The sequence below is a fragment of the Bactrocera oleae genome, chromosome 6 (genome assembly GCF_042242935.1).
Source record: "Bactrocera oleae isolate idBacOlea1 chromosome 6, idBacOlea1, whole genome shotgun sequence".
Taxonomy (NCBI): domain Eukaryota; kingdom Metazoa; phylum Arthropoda; class Insecta; order Diptera; family Tephritidae; genus Bactrocera; species Bactrocera oleae.
This window is the reverse complement of record NC_091540.1, coordinates 41,175,220-41,194,755: the sequence shown is the minus strand read 5'-3', so window position 1 is coordinate 41,194,755 and position 19,536 is coordinate 41,175,220. Positions and strand designations below refer to the sequence as shown.

The 19,536-nt window shown below is 36.3% G+C and overlaps 1 long non-coding RNA gene across 1 annotated transcript; it reads right to left on the bottom strand.

Moving 5' to 3' along the window:
• Nucleotides 1-16,609: 16,609 nt before the first annotated feature.
• Nucleotides 16,610-19,206, bottom strand: LOC138857787 (uncharacterized). Its single transcript, XR_011396969.1, has 2 exons — nucleotides 18,430-19,206; nucleotides 16,610-17,421 (listed from the first exon to the last, which is right to left on the bottom strand). It is a non-coding gene; the product is annotated as an uncharacterized lncRNA (long non-coding RNA).
• Between the last annotated feature and the right edge of the window lie 330 nt (nucleotides 19,207-19,536).

The following is a 19,536-nucleotide window of genomic DNA, read 5'->3' as shown; positions in this document are numbered from 1 at the left end:
GGTTGTTTTTTAAGTGGCGTGAATCGACGTGCCTCGCATACAAAACGAAGTCAAACGAGCCATCGATGGATGAGTCGTCGTACACGATGCCTCAACTGACGTGAAGCGGCTGATTTGCGCATGGGCGCCAGCGCATTAGAAAAAAATTGCAAATGTATGTATGGTGCTGCTGGTTTCTTTGATTTGTGGTTTGGGTTTCGATTTTTTCGCCTTGTCAGCTTGTCGGTCGGCCGATTGATCCCACCGAATTAGTAGGATCATTGCTCTTTTCTGTAGAAATATCTGTTCCAAGAATAAATATGAATGATAAGCTTTTTTTTTGGCGATTAAGCAACTTAAATATGCAAATTAGCGACACATACTACAAACATACATGAAACCTAAATAAATGAATTTGGAAATATTTTTCGTTTCTTGATTATGTTTTTTACATACAAGGTGCTATTCAAAAGTTTCAGGACTTTTACAGACAGATGGCGCCTCTAGAAGCCGCGTTGTTTAAAAAGTCCCGGAACTTTTGAATTGTACCTCGTATACTGATTCAAAATTTTAATTTTAGTAAAATTTCTTTGGCGGTAGAGCCATAAAAGCTCTTTTCTTGAAGTTGACAGCAATGCCAAATCGTGGGCCACTGAACAAATGACAGATAAAACGGCAAGTTACCATCAAAGGTATTGCAGAAAGTAATGACGAAATCCCTTCGCTATATGTAAGATTAGATATTTCTAATTTTTTCTAACTTTTATTCAAAGAGATTTGAGGTGATGAATACATATTTTAATTAGAGTTCTTCGAAATATTAATAGCTTTGACTTCTGAATAACTTAATAAAAATGATTTTGTCCCCGCTAAGGACATGGCCAATGATGCCACCTGTCTAAAATTATTTAGTAAAATAGGACGATGACGATGGATTAAAGTAAGTTAATATGAAAGTATAATATAATAATATTAAGTTAATTAATATGACCAGTAAAATGCCAAGTTTTCAGAAATCTTAAGGTTCAAAATATTTTGAAGAGGGTTACCACTGATTGAAAATTTCAAATATTTTATACTCGTAAAACTATAGATATTATTGACAAAAAAATTAGTAATAACATACAAAAATCACATAAGCTATATTAAGAGAGGTATCTCTCGGGTATATGTTTATGAAGGTTTGAAAATTAAAAAAAAATTTTATTAAATAATAATAATACACTACAATATGAGCCTCAAATTTAATATGTGTGAGAAAATTTGCAATAACATTTTTTTTCTCAGAAGGGTTATGGTCTGGTAGAATTTCATTACTGTTGAGCTATATGAACTTTTATGCCAAAATTTTTTTATAAAAGTGAATAACTTTTTTTTATAACTATTATTCTTAATTTTCAGGAATTTCTATTATGAATGCTAGGTAAGTCTACGTATAATGATTCATAATGTTTGAGGGTTTAAGTTGCCGAAGATTGTTTAAAGAGAAGCTTGAGACTCCCTTACATGGATAAAATACGGTTTTCATGCCGAAGGCGCAATATGCCTTAATTTTTTAAATCTGGCGTAAAGCTAAAGATAGCTTTAATGTTATAGCTATTTAGTGCTATTTGAGTTAACTTATGTGACCAAATCTCATCCAAAAGTGAACCTATTAATGGAGAAACTGATATACGCTACTGGGTGGGGCTAAGTTAATGAAATTTCGGGACGCTATTGCCGAAATGAAGCTGCCTATGCTGTAAATTAAAAAGAGAAAATAACTAACGGGATGGTCTTCATAAGCTACATGCCATTTCATACATTGTGCTGTGTTGTATTTGAATCCTTTGTACAAAAAATACATAACAACCTGCACCCTTCTTTGTCTTCAAAGTTATTACATTTTATTATATTTTACCTTTGCTACATTGACGAAAATAACGAATAATTTTTTAATGTGAAACAATTTTTTATGTCCTATTTAATTTTTATAATTATGATTTTTTTCTGAAAACGCCATAATTTCAGCTGGGCACATTTAACACTGATTGCCCGCAACCGCCGCTGCCATTGCTCGGCGACTTCGCAAAACTCGCGCGTCAAGGTTAAAAAGTTGTTAGCATTGCTGACAGCTTTTGACATTCATTCAAAAGTATGTGATGAATTTCTATATGCTTCAGCTATGTATATACAAAATTATTGTGCACAGGCTTTTAAACATACATATGTATGTAGGTATGTACAGGGGATTACCAGTTGCCTAAAGTTCCAGTATTTCACCTAGTCTTGCATCATTAAAGATACAAAATATTAAAGGCCGAAATGGTCGGTATGTTGATACCAAAGCATTAAAACTCATAATCAAATAATGAAAAAGATTTCCAAATAAATGAATGCGATTGAATAAATAAATATTGGAAACCATAATTATACAATTAGTGACATGATGAGTGGGTTTGAGGTATAAATAATACGCCTGCTTAAGAAGCTACAATACCACAACTCAACATAAAGACGAGAGCATCGAACTGGTAAATGATTTACTATAACTCAACACAGTTTTTTTTTATAAGTGAGCTAAAAGTTTCACTGAATGATAAATATGTGATTGAAAAACTGTGTTTTATATGGTCGCTGGACATTTTGAACATCGTATTTGTTATTAAAAGTACGTATACAGTGAATAATCTCAATAAGTGACAGATCATACTGCTGGCTTCTGCCAGCAGCCATTTGACAGCCTCTAACTGTCATCATTTGACAAGCATCTAACTGTCAAACAGCTGCCTGGAAACTGCTATCAGAATTGTTTAAACGGTGGGTTTCCGACGAAAGCTTTCTTACGGATGAAAGCTTTCGTCGGAAAGCTGCTATCAGGCAACAGGTGTTAAAAGGCTTAAAGCTATTGTACTACCCAGAAACCAAATCTTCTATGTGTCTCTGGTCAATCGGATTTTTAAAGTATCCCTTTGTAAGCTCAGTTGCTGTCTATATTTGAAATCGCTCAGCTGCAGAAGTAAATCCTATGGAATCAAACAAACCCCTCAACCAGTCCCCACACTGATAATTGGTCATGGACAATCGTAATTATTAATATTGTTACCTTTTGTTATGTATCAGTACCAGGTCAACTACGCGCAAGCTGATAGGAAACGACGATTTTTCCTAGATTGGTAAAGCCGTTTTTTACGTTCGTCTGAGGTTTGCTCTCCATATTTCACTAAAACCGTGTTTGATAGATATTTGTTAACGACATGAGAAGTTAGTTTGTCAATTTCTACATTTAAAATAGATTACAGTCCAAGTCATATTTGATTGTGAGTTTATGTTAATTTATATTTAAAATGTCATAACCGCTTATTATGAGCTCTATTTCGTTATGCCGGTTTATTTAATTTTACTAGTGGTCTGTTCGTTTCACCACTCTACGACGTTTAGTATTTAAAATATACTGCTTATCGAGAGGAGTGGGGCGTCAGTTGAGTGATAATGCGATTGAGTGCTATCCATGAGAAAATCTGAAAATAGAATAATAATTTTTGCTGACGGTGTTTAAATCTCTGCAAGAAATGTCAATCCGCAAGCGTATTTCTCATTACAAAAGTCTCCCTACAATAATCAAGAAGCCCTTACCAGACAAGAAGCCTACACCAGCATTGATGAGATGCGCAACCTATTACTCTGTTGCAGCAATATTGCCGTTACTCAGCACGTCTGAAATATCGTCTTCACAAATGCATCAAGTATACAAGAATATATATTTATATACGAGTATATACATTTGTATGTGTGTATATTCGATTGTGTATGCAAGCTTGTAAGTCATGTTGAAGTGTATAAATAAATTGGCGAACAAATTAGATAAAAATAAATGCTATGCAAAATTTCAAATGCCATCCATCATGGCACGCTTGAGCGCAGGAGCGCATACCCAGTTCATTATGCGCTCACGGATATTTTGCAGTGCAAATGCCAAAGCGCAAAGAGAAGAGGCAGAAATCATTGCGAAATCAAAACACAGAACTAGAGAAACTCAACGGAGGCCAGACAGACATCCGCAAGACGAAATAGTTTTACGAGCGGGCGACTAGAAGACGCGAAGCAGCAGCGACGGGGCAAATGCAAATATTTATGCGCTTTGTATGTGTTTGTGTGTGCGAATATGCTAAAATGACAGCGGCGAAGTCACGTTGATGAGCTGATTGAGGGGGTGATGCGTTGACAATAACAATAACAACACTTGAAAGGCGGCTGCTGTTGTCGGTATTGGCTGTTACAACAGCAGCAACAACGTGCGCGACGCACAGATATCAACTACTTTGCACTTTGCCAGATACTTAACGCGCAGAAATTTACAAGTCATGCCTGCTGCAAATTGCAACGCGTACCAAAGCGGCGCAGAAAAGGCAAAGTGGCAAGCATGTGGCATGCAACAGATACGAACGCGCCCAGGAATGCGCTGTAATATAGATGTAGTTACATGCAACGCACGTGTGTGTGCGTGTTGTTGTCGCGTGCGCGCGAGATCACAAACCGCGATCGGCGTGCGCGCCTCTCAACTGTGTAATGGATGCGCTGTGACAACAACAACAGCAATGGCAATTGGCAGCGGCAACAACTTGTAATATATTTAGCCAATTTTCTACGCTTGTTGACAAAACTGTCAACAAAATAGCAACAAAATTGTGCATGACACCGAATGAGGCATCCAAATTGTGCATCCAAACACATGTGGCATGCGACGCGCACACGCACGCACGCAATCCGTTATTCGCCAAGATACACTTTCATGCGTCTGTTTGTGTAAATAAATCGCACATGTGTGTATGTAAATGTAAGTGGCAAGCACGTCGATGCAACGGTAGCTGCAACGGTTGACAGACACTCAGGCATACAGTCGAAGCAGTGCGGTACACTAGCAGCAGTTGTGACTGATTGCCGCTATGAAAGATTGCCGCCGCTCAACGCCCTCTGTTGCCCCGCCACTGCTTCACGCTCCCGTACGCCAGCCTGAATGGCTTGTCTGTCCGTGCGCTTGCAACTCAATAGCGACAACAGTCCGCAGACAGCAAACAGGATGAGTTAGCGACGTTTTGATATGCATCAGCGATGTTGCCGCTGCTTGGTTAAGTGAAAAATTTTCTCGAATTGCCTGCTATTTTCGAAAATGGCGCAATTAAAAAATCTCATTTGCGCTCGCAAAGTAGTCAAACTCATTTTGGGGCGCTGCTGGTGCGTATTTAAAGACTGCGAAGTGATTTAAGTTTTTACTTTTCGGTATGTTGTTGTTGCTTTGGCTCTTTGCTTAACACAGGAAATGGTCCATGACTTGGCGTTTGTCACTGGAAAATGGAAAAATCAAAGGTAATGCCGAATAATGCATTTAAATACTTTGACTATGGAAAAGAAGCGAACTGATTTTATATGAAAAATATTCTAGTGTGTTAATATAAGGTAAAAGAGGCATTGGAAACAAAGAATTAATTAATTAAAGGATATTTATAGAGCTCATAGAAATATTTCATATTTGGAACATAAATCTGAGAATGAATAAAACTGAGGATGAAATGACACACTGGTCTTTCGGGTATCAAATTAGGGTTCAGTTAATGTTTATTATGTTTAACGATTGTTTTTAATACCCAAAACTAAGATGACGAGATGAGTTGAAATCCGGGTGACTATCTGTTTGTCCGTGCAATGGAGTAAGAATTGAGATATTGTGATGGAATATGGTACATACTTAGCTCTCCTCCCTAGGGTTATTGAAGATGGATGGAATCGATGAAGATGGGTAGAATCGGACCACTGAAACTTCTTCGAAATGCCGTTAAGTGGAAAAGGTGGACATGACCACGCGCCCTTATAAGTTTAATGTACATGTCTCACAAACCACTACAACTGCATCAATGAAACTTGCTGGCAACAAAGTTTTTTAGTTTCTCGTCATACAATTTGAAATTGGGTGAAATCAAAAGATAACCGCGCGCATCCCTCATATAATAATGGGACACTGCCCACCTTCAGGGGAGATTTTCAAGAACCACTTTACCAATTTCAAGCAATTATTTTTATTATTTTACGCTATGAAAATGGCCAAAACCGGAATAAAACCACGCCTGCTTCTTATATCCAGGGTGGCGCACAAACACAAACCGTAATAACTTTATTTAAATGAATGTATTAAATTAAGTTTTTTTATTGTATAGAAAATTTTATTTTATTTTATATAATCAATTATTTTTAAAAATTATGGACCGTAAATGGCCTTTATGCTCAGCCACGAACATGCGAGACCTAATTAAAAAGGTATTCATTGCGGTCGGAAGGGTTGAAGCCGGGATTGCCGCAATTATCGTTTTAATAGACTGCTTCAATTCAGTCAGATTTTTGAGTTTTGTTTTGTTCACCTCTTGCTTGACATAACCCCATAAAAAAAAGTATGATGCAGTCAGTTCAGGTGACTTTTGAGGCCAGGGGAATGTGGAGTTTCTTGATATTAATTTGTTTTCAAATTTTCGTTGGAGCTCCGCAATACCCGGTCTGACTATGTATACAGTCGCTCCATTTGCTAGAACCAAACGCTATTTAAACGATTATTTCTGGATTTGATTTACTCCATATACGGAAATTTGGCTTGTTTACATTTCCATTTGGATCAAAATGGGCCTCATCAGACATAAACAGACAATTTATCAAGTTATTGTCTACTTCGGCCATTTCAATAATTTTTTTCGCAAAATTCCAGGTGAATAAGCAAAATTAAAGGCTTTTACCGGCTTGTTAATTGAACTTTGTGCGGCAACAGGTTTAAGTCATCATGTAAGTAATGACCGGTTTGTTTTTGTAGAACGATTTGTTTAAACATTTTTATTCCACATGATTCCTTTACTTTACAGCCTTGGATTAAAGCTGTGCACAAATAGTGTCTTTAAGACATGATAGGGCCAAACTGATCTTTAAAATGTATGTATTATTACTTTTCAAGTCTTTTTTAAGAACGAAACGTTTGATTAACCCATTACCAATACTTGGTATCAGTATATTTACTTTTATCTATTATGCATATAACACTTCGGGGATATACACAAAATTGGGCTTTTCGCCGCTATAAGGACCACAGCAACACTTAAGGAAAACACTTAGTGTAACAGCCTAAAAAACGTAGAATTTTGGGAATTAAAAAAAAGTTACTATATGGATTGTTTTGAAATGTTCAAATATATTTACACATGCTTCAAAAACACACAGGAACATTTTTGAAAAAAAATTTAATGTTTTTTGAGTTATACGAGATCTCCGTTGGCGCTAAAAAAGGTCTTCTACTGCTGCAGTGATTCTAGCTTTCTTCGTCGATGAAACCCTAAAATAAAAAATTCTAGTTAAACTAGAAGATATAAAATTTAAAATAGACAAAGTAGCGGCATTTAAAATAAAAGTTGAATTTGATCCCAAAATTTCGTCGTTTTTTGTCCTGTCAAAAGTGATCAGATGATAAAACCGATAAGCCATTGTATATATATACAGAATTTCATGATGATTGGCTCATTTGCTTCGGGTTATCACTGCAGCGAATTCAAAAAATGCTGTTTCGAGAAAACGCATTTAAAGATAAACTGATAAAGCTGATTGAACCGAGCAGCTGAACTTTAAAAGGCTGTAACTCAAAATATCTTTGAGATAACGATTTGAAATTTTAGTGTGTTATTTTTATATGTATAAAATTTCGAAATATGAAATGAATGAAAATTTCAGATAAGGTGTGCCCTTTAAGGAGATCATTTATTTTGATCGAGACTTTGCTTGGCCTCGCCGAAGGTAAGGCTGTGGAGATGTTTCAAGCTCAGTCTTGCAAACGTTGGACGATGGGTATGTTCAAGTGTTATCTAATTTGTTTGGTTATAAAAGTCCGGTTTACTTAATTTACTAGAAAGAATTTGTGAGTACATAATTAAAGCGGCGAAGAAGCGAGGAAAGATTCTCTAGTAATTTTTTATTTAGACAAGGAAATCCATCGATTATTTTCAAAAATGTGTTAAAAAGTTAGATGTGGTTTTTGCTAAAGAAAATCCAGTTTACTCTCTCTTCTCTCATTTGAATATAAAAATTGGTCGATAATTAGTAAATCTAAAAGGTTTTAGCCAGTTCAAGTACACTGCGTGATAATTTAATAGAAAAAATCTGTATTTCAAAATGCGAGTGCTTTTGGCGCTTGAGAGCAACTCAATGAACACTAAAATCAAAAGCAGCCACGACAAACACAACAACAATCGGGCACACAATGAGAAAAATAAACAATTTACAGTGGAAATGAATTTCAATTACAAAAACAAACATTTGCGTGTATTAAAATAATTTCACTTTAACTGACAATGCAAAAACGCCAACAAAAGTAAGCCCTCGAAATCCCATATGCCGAATATATTGCGGTAATTTTCGAGTAAAATTTGAAAATTTTGCTGAAAATTGAATTTAGTTGATATGCATGATTGGTTTAGCGTTTACAATTTATTTTTAGGCGAATTCTTTGTGCGAAAACAAAAGCAAACAAAACCAAGCGCTGCGAATTCGGGCGAGCGCGCTGGCCAGCAAATAAATTGTGCGCAAAACACTTCGGCACACGCACACATATGTGTACATACATACTCACGCATACAAGCGCACGTCAGTATCAGCGCACATCTAATTGAAGCAATTATTGAAAATGATAAATTTGAAATTTATTTCGGCAGCGCCAACAACACCTACACACATATACACCTACAAAAAATAAACTCTGATTGTATGTGTATGTGTGTGCAAAGGTAACCGCGCGTATATTGATGTCGGTGCATGACACACACACCAACGCATGTGTGCCATTTTGCTTGCTTGTTTACAAGTGTGTGCGTGTGTGTGTGTGTTTATCATTCACTGCTTTGCAGTCGCTGATTTTTGACAGCCGCACAGGCGATTTGCAACAAAATCGGTATATGCTCCACCACCTTGTGGCAGGCGCGGTGATGCGACGGCCGGTGTGGTGTGGTGTAGCATTGGCCGCCGACGCCTGTGGCGCTGCAACAATTGTTGCCGCCAGAAGCCATTGCAATTTTCTGACCATTTAGATTTTCCGATTTGTGCATTTACCTAGGTTCGCTTATTTGCGGCAATTAGAGTGTAGCAAATGTGTCGCACCCGTATGCGACGCTTGCCGTTAGCCACCGCTGCTGCCGCCTTTCGCTGCCGTCTAATAATAAATAATCAAAATAGAGAAATTAGTTTCATAGATTATATTTGTGCGCAAATAATTTGTTTGCGGCTGATTGTGTGCAAAATTATTTTTCGAATTTATCTCAATTTTCGCCTCTGTAGCGCTCAGTGCTAGTTGATTATTTTGTTTGTCTAGCGCATTGTTGTTGTGTGGCCGAGGCGGTGGCGTATGAGCGATATACGTGTAATTATTTGAACGATTTTTAAATATTTCAATGAAGCAACGCTATATACACAATATACTTAAATACATTAATAATTGTTTCTCGTATTTTTAGACTTTTAAAAGTTTTAAAGAAATATTTTTTTCCCTAAGTTATTTATTAGGTCGCTCCATTTTTCATTTCAAAATAAATCCAGTTTTCCAATACTTGCCCTTACTAAAGCGATTTTTTATTTAACAGTTCTAGTTTTGGAGACTAGTGGGTCTAGATCCTACATATAATTCGCAAACGTTGTATTCTAAACTAGCTTGTTTTCTTAAATTTCCGTAAGTAATGTAACCACCGTAAGATTTATTTGTACATATAGCAAAAATAGCTTATAATATATATTTTTTTGTGGAAGTGAGGGACGAACAGATGCTTAACTCGAATATCTCTTGAATGAATTTTGAATTCTATACTTGCCTTTGACAAGGATTTTTAATTCCTCTTTTCAACACGGTTTATTTTTTTCAATGTGGCAACAGTCATTTAAAATTCGTTTGCATTAAAGTGGATGCAGGTCCAACATTGAAAACTATAGAGTTCTTGTAAAACTATCAGTTATACCTTAACTTTTTGAAGCTATCTTCGCAAACTATATAACTTTTTCGATTTCTCCGTTAATTTCCTCATCTCAGCATGGATTTCGTAAAGTGAAATTGATTCTAACCGTCTAGCTGAAATTTGTAAAACATATATCATTGGCTTTTAGTGAACATAAGCATACGAATGTTTTATACACGGACTTTAGCAAAGCTTTCGATAAAATAAATATCTCGACTCCCATATATAAACGTGAACTGCTGAGCTTTCAGCCAAGGTTTCTTCAATGGATAGCTTCATATATTTATAATAGAACACAACGAGTGATATTTGAGGATTAATGATATCTCTTCTGTAATAGAATTCTCAAAAATTTTATTATCCACCGACGACGTGAAGCTTTTTAAATCATACACTTCAACTGATGAATGATGTCTGTAGCAAACAGACTTAAACAATCTGGTTACTTGGTGTGAAAGAAATCATTTTCCATTGAATCTCAATAATTGTAAGTCGATGTGCTTTTCCCGTAGATCTGTGCACCCCTCTCCTTATGTAATATCTATATGTTGATTTGAGAGTTAATATGAATCCTAAGCTTAATTTTAGTCTTCATATTGTTACTATGGTCTCGAAAGCAAACGGTGTACTCAGTTTTGTTAAACGTTGGTCTAAAGAATTTAGAGATCCGTATATTATTAAAACACTTTTTATAACTTTGGTTAGACCTATATTGGAATATGGCTCTGTTGTATGGAACCCTAGCTACCAAATCCATTCTGACAAATTAGAGTCTGTGCAAAATCAATATTTATTTTTCGCTTTAGCGCATTTCCGATGGGATTCTAGGGTAAGTCTACCTCCATACACTAGTCGTTTAAAACTTATAAATCTAGCTACCCTTTCTAGTCGTAAGGAAATGCTTTGCATAATATTCTCTATGAAAATCTTGAATGGAACAATTTGCAGTTCTTTTATCCTGTCTGAGCAGTTTTAGATCTCAACACTTAAAAAACGCTCTTGCCTTTTCTGACACGTATGCCGATTGGGTCCCTTGCGTCGGTTGGGCGGGAGGAGGGTAATCGTTGGGTTATTACTATTTTTACCTTCGGAAGGGTAATGAATTTTATTACTACGTTCTCTCGAAAACTATGCTTTTTTTTGCTTTTGTTGGATTAATTAAAAGCATTTTTAGTTTGCCATGAAGTTGAACTCAAATATAATAATAAGTAACACTCAAATATTTTCATCGGAGACCCCTTAAAGTGTATATATAATTACTTTTTTATTTGAAGAGATATTTTCACGAAATTTGGCAGGAATTATTATTAACGGCCAACGGTACAATCTCAGAAGAAATTGTTTAGATCGGACTTCTATAGCATATAGCTGCTATACAAAATGCCCGATCAAAATCAAAGATCAAATTCTTACAAGGAAATATTTTTATTTGTGAAGGCTTTTCTAGCTTTGGTGCAACCGAAGTTATCATGTTTTCTTGTTTATTTGTTTTATAAATTCGAAGCTAGATCCACTTTCGCTATACTTATATATGCATATACTACTATTGCATATATTAATAAATATTTAACTGAGTATTCATTTTCTAAGCCATTTCTAATATAGGTATAACATTACGTATGCAAATATGTATATAAGTAGTAACACACTCGATGAACTATTGTCGGCTAATGTGAAAATTCGATGTTTATAAAAAAATTTCAGTGTGAGTGTATTTCAATTAAGATATAAATTTTGATATTTTTATTTCTGTGGTGGCTAAGTTTAATATTGTTATTATTTTTAGTGTGTAGAGCGCGAACACATACACACATACATATTCCTATGGCAGTTAGCCTAAAATGCCCAAAGCTACTATGCAAAATGAAAACCTATCACACACAAACACGCAGAGAAACGGTAATTTTATTAATTTCGCACAAGTGATTGCAAATTCATGTGTGTGTGTGTGTTTATGAATGCCGGCAGATCACACCACAACGCTTTCCGAATTTATATTATTAATTTTCTAATAAATTTTCGACAAATCGCGAAATGTCAAAACCGCATAAATCGCCCGCGGTGTGAGACGGCGAACGGTGGCGGACGTCGGTGGACGGCTGGTGGACAGCCAACGTGACGTTATAATTCATAAACTAATTTTCACGCAAGCTCACATGAGTTCGCACTGCGAAAATTTTATTAAAATTTTTTTTTTTTTTGCTTTTGGCATAAGCGCGCATTTATGCAGAGTCTACAGATATGTTTTATATGCCTCCAAAAGTCACACTCACTGTGCATGTGCGCATATGTTGCACTTATACCGTTATGCTGCTTTTATTTCGCTTTTGCACTCGACGCCTGCAACAGCAACAACAACAACAGCTGCCAAGCAATTTCATTTAGATTTAATATTCGAATTTCATACTCGTTATCGCTCTGGTGGCATCTGTGAATGCACAGCATACACTCATACATATATATGGATTTAGATGATGAGGCAGTTGAGAGATAGGAGGGGTGTTGTGTTTGCATTATTACACAGCGAATGTTGCATTTTTGGCGTTTGAATATTTTTGATTATTGTTTTTTGTTAAATTGGTGTGTGACTCAGCTAAATTCAAAATATTGTTTAGTTGCTGTTGATGCAATTTACATTATTCTGATTTACAAAAATTAAGTTTTAGATTGTTTCACAGTTTGTAATGAATTTTATAAAGGCCTTTTACACATTAGAAAATTTCTACCCAGTGCAATATATTGTTTCTCATAGTGATGTGAAACTTCGCTTATGTGATCAATGTATTAAATTGAGCTAAAAACAAGAAAAGTTAACTTCGATTGCACCGAAGCTATATTAACTGGTGCATTTTTACAACATAAAGCGGTGTAAAAAGATCTCTTAGTTTGTATGGAAGCGATAGGCTATACTGATCTAAACTGATTAATATGAGAAGAGATTATAGAGCTGCTTCGAACAATAATCTATGCCAAATTTCGTAAAGATATCTTATGAAATTAAAATTGTTTTCCATACAAGGATTTTGATCGATCAGTTTGTATAACAGCTATAACCTATTGTGATCCGATATAGACAAATTCAAGAATTATACAGCTTCTTGGAGGGAAAAGGACGTGTGCGAAATTTCAAATCGATATCTCAAAACCTGAGAGACTAGTTTGCGTATATATATACAGATGGACGGTCAGACTTACATGGCTAAATCAACTCGTGAAGAAAAGTAATAAATTTTTACATACTATATATTGTACAAAGTTTAAATGAAAATAATTATTTTGAAAAAAATGTGTCAAAAATAACAATTTTTTATTGATTAATTCTTAACTTAGGTTTTCTAAAAGATTCTGAGTAATACTATTGCTATTTATGGAAGCCACTTAGCACCCAAACCCCTCCTTTCTCCGCTCTTGTACTTATGCATTCCACATAATAGGCATATCTGAAATGCATTTTCACCCCCTCACACATTTCTCTTCCCCTCCTCACTTCTTAAACTGATTGTTTTGAATTTGGTTGCCTTCATTGCTGTCGATTGCGCTTATTAGCGCTTTGTTGTTGCGCTTGCCGCATGAAACTACTGCGGTCACTGTTGTTTATTGTGTGACTGCTGCTGTTGAAATATATATTTTGATTGTCGGAGTATTGTGGCAGTTGGCAACGCTGTCGCTGTGCTGTCAGTGGCGGTATCGCAGCTAGGTTCGAAATGAAAATGCGTCAGTTTTTCAAATGCAAAATTACTCGCTAAATAATTTGTGGGCATTGAGGCAAACTGGCACAACACCAACAAAAATGAAATGCTAACCAAATTATTGCGACTCGTATCGGTTGCAGGTGTTGGAAGGATTTGTGGCAACCAAATGCAGCTGTTGCCATATGCCGCCCTAGCCATAATCATACGCATGTGTGTGTGTTTGTGTGCATGTGAGAGGAGGAGCTGTTGGTTCAACGCGTCGTATACGTAACATTAATATTATATGTAGTTGCAAATCTATTTTTGCTAATAGCATTAGTGTGTGTGTTGTTCATGTAGTTAATATATTTCTTGTTGTTGCTGTTGGTTATTTGATGTGCCGTTACATATAAACGCGCACTTATCGCTGGCTTGCAGGTGCAAATTGCTGACGTCGACGGTTGTGGCAGCGCAGCATATTTGATTTGGTCGCCACACGGTACTCCCCTTCCCTTTTCCCACGGCTTGTAGCTGTTGCTCGTTCTATTCGTGTGATTGAGTTAATCGAGAAGTGAGTGAAATTGCCTGACAAGTGGGCGGCTTTGTTGGCGCAAGTGACTTAGGTGGAAGTTCAATGATAACAGTTTTGCGCATTTACCGTTTTGTACTACCACTTTTGTTGTTGTTGCTTTTATAATAACTGTGAAATGCGCGCCGAACAACATTTGAGCAAAGTCTATATTGGCAATTGTATTGCAAGCGCGCATGCGAGTGTATATATGTGTGAGTATATGTGTTGCTTTACCAACAGTATTGTGTGTATGTATGTATGTGGGTATGTATTCTTATTGTGCTAAAATGAATTAATGAATATTTTGCACGCGGCAAAATTACACGTCACTCGCGCTTGCAATATTTATGCGACCTAAGCACCGCCAGTGCAATATCCGATCTATATGCATACATTCTATATGCCGGCACAAAAATTTGAAATGGCAAAAGCTACTGACAATTATCGTGTAATAGAAAATAAGAGATGTGGATCAGGGGAGCTATGGCATAGCCACTTGACTATAAAATGTAATTATGTGTGGCAATTCTGTGGTAATAATATTTGAATTTCTAGAGGAAGAAATTTCTATAGATAACACATCATGAATAAAAGTGTTTTCAAAAATCACTATTACACAATATTTGAAATAAAAATTTGGTAAAAATAATTTGATTTTTGAAGAGAGAATTTAAATATGTTTTCAATTTGATCAAAATTTACAGCGTCCAATCCATTAACTTTTTAAAATAAACAAAAATTTTAATTACTTAAAAATCCGAAAAATTATGAATGATAAAATAATTTTTATTAACTCAAAGTAGTTTCAAATAAAAAAAATTTATAAAGCCGTATCCCATATAATTAGACCATATAGCCTTCATTTTGTGACTATTGCTCGAAAAGTATACTAAAGGATTCATTTTCTTTAAACGAACTGTCTATTTAATTAATTTTGTGTTATACACTTGACAATATCAATCTTTTTATTTATAATCGAATTTATCTTTAACTGCTACGAGAAGAGGAAAAAATTTAATAATACGACTCCTTGACTTCTTTAAAGAACTTATCTTTTATTTTTCAGTGGTATCAGTGCTAGCTAATGTACTGTGATGAAGATAACGCAATCTCAACAGGTTTATTTCTAAACTATATTTTGGTTTAAACATCCTGAAGGATATATAGATATCGAGCGTTGTAAAGAATTTTTATACTATGCAACATGCTGTAACAGAGAGTATAATAGTTTTATTCACCTTGCCCTCAAAAAAAAAAGCGGTTAGTGACCGCAAATGTAAACAAGGGTTGTTGACTTGGCAAGATGTAAACAAAAAGGTCATTGGCCTAATAAAAAGTAAACAAAAGGAACAAACCGGTCAGGGACCCCAATTTTAAGGTTGTTGACTTGGTTGAAGGTTTTTGACTTGGTTTATGTGTGTGTCTTAAAGATCTATTAAAAGCCTATAAATTCGAAAGCTTCAAAGTCTTCATATGAGAGTGCAAGTAGTAAGCGATTGAGATATGAAATCAAAACTTTTAAAGGCTTTAAACTAGAAGTACTACATAGCATACTTCATTCTGAGTTAAGCGCTATATTAATAGGTAGTTTATTTTTTTTTTTTCCTTTTCAAAATAGTTCTGAAACATTTTCGTATGCAAACTACAAATTTGTTTTAGATTTTCTGCCTCAAAGCTCTAGTGAAAAGCCATATTTCAAATTTATTTGAAAGTTTCTGTGAGTTTAAAAAGCTTTCATCTGAAAGCGCAAAAAATAAGCGATGTATTAAATTTCCGAGCTTTTAAGGTACTACATTGTGCTGACAGCATGTAGTTGTGCCAAAAATGGATAAAATCGGATAAATTCTTCCTTTAGCCCTCCTATACCTAATATAAATATTTTCGAACATCCGGTTGACTTTATTCCGCATGTCTCGGTCAATATGTAAGAAATCTTAATAAAATTCGGGAAAAATCCCTTTGTAATAATAGTCTATATTTTTGCTGTGATTGTAAAAAATGAATGCAATACTTTCAATTCTCAAACAGCTTTAGTTATTTATTTTTAAATGGCACACCAAGCATGTAGCATCTTTTGGTCGTGCAAATATTGCGCAACATGTAGCCAGCAACATGTAAGTTATATTTCTATTATCTTTAAACTTTTATTGTTCCTTTATTCGGTAGCGACGGTGTTGTCGACTACCACGAACTATTTAAATAATAGTTATTTATTTATTATCGCTACTTTTACTATAAGTAGTTTGAATACTTATGTGCGTTGTGATTGGTAGCGACGGTGTTGTCGACTACCCACTAACTATTTAAATAATATTTCCGATTATGCGATAGCGACGGTGTTGTCGACTACCACGGAATGATGTTATTTTAAATAAGCACAAGTTGAGTTCCGTTCTTAAACTGTTTTATTAAAATAACATTTCTCTTATTTATAATCTACTATTACTATCGCCGCTACTGCCATTGACGCTGCTTTTCTAAGTTTCTGCTGACGCCTAAGCTTGTGTAAGGCATTGCGTTACATCCGCCGGTCACACGGTCGGTGGCTACTGCAAGGTGTTGAATTGCGGCTGTCGGTCATTCAGAAATCCAAACTGCATAGGTTGCAATTTTGGCAGTTCAAGAGACTGACTTAGTTAACTATTGTTAACTACTCCCTCTTCCAAAATATGGGCGTCCTCGGCCATACCCAACTTTTCCAGTACTCGCCGCACAGCCTCCGAAGTTTTATTTCGTCGCCGACGCATCAGTAAAACGATTAATCCGATTGTGGTTACGGAGATAATGGCACAGATTACGGCGGTAACGACTGGTGTAGCAATTGTTCGTATGCGTAGTTCGGAGATGCGTTGCAAGTTCTTTTTACTCAACTTGTGAAGGAATGGTAAGCTTGGCAGGCATGATGGTAGGTTACGTTGAGTCGCGCTGAAGTCGCCAGTTGGGGAAGTCTCTTCGGATAGTCATTGAAGTTGACATGTTTTGTACCATTGATAAAGGCGGTGCGTTTAAACGTAATAAGGTAAGGGCCGTTCACAAAAATTTCAGGGCCATCATCTACGCTAACCTCGACCAGCGCATCATTTACCACCACTATACCGTCGTCTTCCATTTACGGCATCTCTACAGAACGTTATCATTGGCGTGTCAACGCAAGAAGTAACAGCGGTGATGCTACCTTCACAGTCAGCTATGATGTTATCTAACAAGTGCAATATACGGCCAGCATGCGATATGGGAAAAAATAGTAATATTTTTACATAGTAACTTAGTTCTAGGGAAGCTGATTACAAAAATTATTATTTTTTTATTCGCTAAAACCTTAACTCTAGCTATCCTAAGCAATTGGGTTATTGTAACTCTCTTAAAACCCTCCTTCATAACCGCCTCTGTAATAACTGTATCAAAATAACTGTATCGGAAGTTTTCATTTGAGGTTGTCCTTGTGAACCACCCTCCCCTTAATAAGAACGGTTGTTCCTAAATCAGCGTCAACCTTCTCTTCAATATGCAATGGGATGACCTTGTCGCCCAACCTCTTGTTGGATTTTTCTCCCACTTCGAAGACCATATTCTGGCGATAAGCGTTGCTCCGATCTATTTGCCTCGTAGCAATATTCGGGAAAATATGTGAACTGGCATGGAGGATTCCAATCGCCTTCTCCGCTAACAAATTAAGAGTATCTGTTTCATAGCCGGCTACATTTTCAGCTTCTATTTCTGCCGCTGCATCATAAGCAGCTTGATCGTGTTGATTTTTGTATTGGGATACATCATTTTTTTCTTGTGTCAAATAATTTACGCTCTGGCGTCTGTAATCAGACATTCTTTGAGATGCTGCCTCCCGCCAGGACACATATAGTTCCTGTAAGCCATCGAACTCTGGGACCGACTTAACTGCATCCAGCCCTTCATGACATTCGACACCGTCTATAATTTTTATTGGCTCGTAGGCCTTGATTTCGGGGGCTGTCACAGTTGTGAATTGGTTTGTAAGCTGCTCTATCCTGGCTTCGAATTCTTTTCTTTGAACCTGCAGTGCGGCACTAACGGCCGCATAGATAATACCTTGCAACTGCTGTTCATTCATATCTTGCCCGCGTTTGATTCGTTAGTTTAAGTCGACAGTTACACAGTCATACAGTTACAGTCAATACAAATACTACTAAAGAGTCGATATATGGCGGATATGAAAAGGGGTTTAACTTACATAATTATATTGAGATTTTCTTTCTTCTACGTTGATTGTGATCTTCTTTCTTCCTCCTTGGTTCCGATCTTCCTTCTTGCACGTTGCTTGTAATCTTTCTTCCACGTTGGAATGGCAATTTGCGGATTAAATTCAGTACTTTTCTCGTAACGACGAATTTCATGTACCGCGACAATGACGATGGGGTTTTGTTATTATTATTATTTTTTTTTGACAGCACTTTTCACGAGCCCCACGTTGGGCGCCAGTTATATTTCTATTATCTTTAAACTTTTATTGTTCCTTTATTCGGTAGCGACGGTGTTGTCGACTACCACGAACTATTTAAATAATAGTTATTTATTTATTATCGCTACTTTTACTATAAGTAGTTTGAATACTTATGTGCGTTGTGATTGGTAGCGACGGTGTTGTCGACTACCCACTAACTATTTAAATAATATTTCCGATTATGCGATAGCGACGGTGTTGTCGACTACCACGGAATGATGTTATTTTAAATAAGCACAAGTTGAGTTCCGTTCTTAAACTGTTTTATTAAAATAACATTTCTCTTATTTATAATCTACTATTACTATCGCCGCTACTGCCATTGACGCTGCTTTTCTAAGTTTCTGCTGACGCCTAAGCTTGTGTAAGGCATTGCGTTACATCCGCCGGTCACACGGTCGGTGGCTACTGCAAGGTGTTGAATTGCGGCTGTCGGTCATTCAGAAATCCAAACTGCATAGGTTGCAATTTTGGCAGTTCAAGAGACTGACTTAGTTAACTATTGTTAACTTGTACAAGTTGATTACCTTGTTTTGCCGCTCTATCGCTGATTATGAACGATTTGCTTCTTTTGCGCTGTCTGCTTGCTTTGCCCATTATTCATAACGTTGTCAGTGGCATTGTCATTTCAGTGGGCGCAGCAGCGACCACAAATGAAAACAACAACATGAAGTGTATCGGTATCAGCGCAACAACACGGTGACGCATAATTTACAATTATTTCAAGGACACATGGATGGTGACGATGATGGTGTCACCGGTGGAGCTGGCCAAGTGCTAAAGCGCTTAACATTAACATGCCCACAAAATGACAAACGCAACACAACTAAAAGCCAC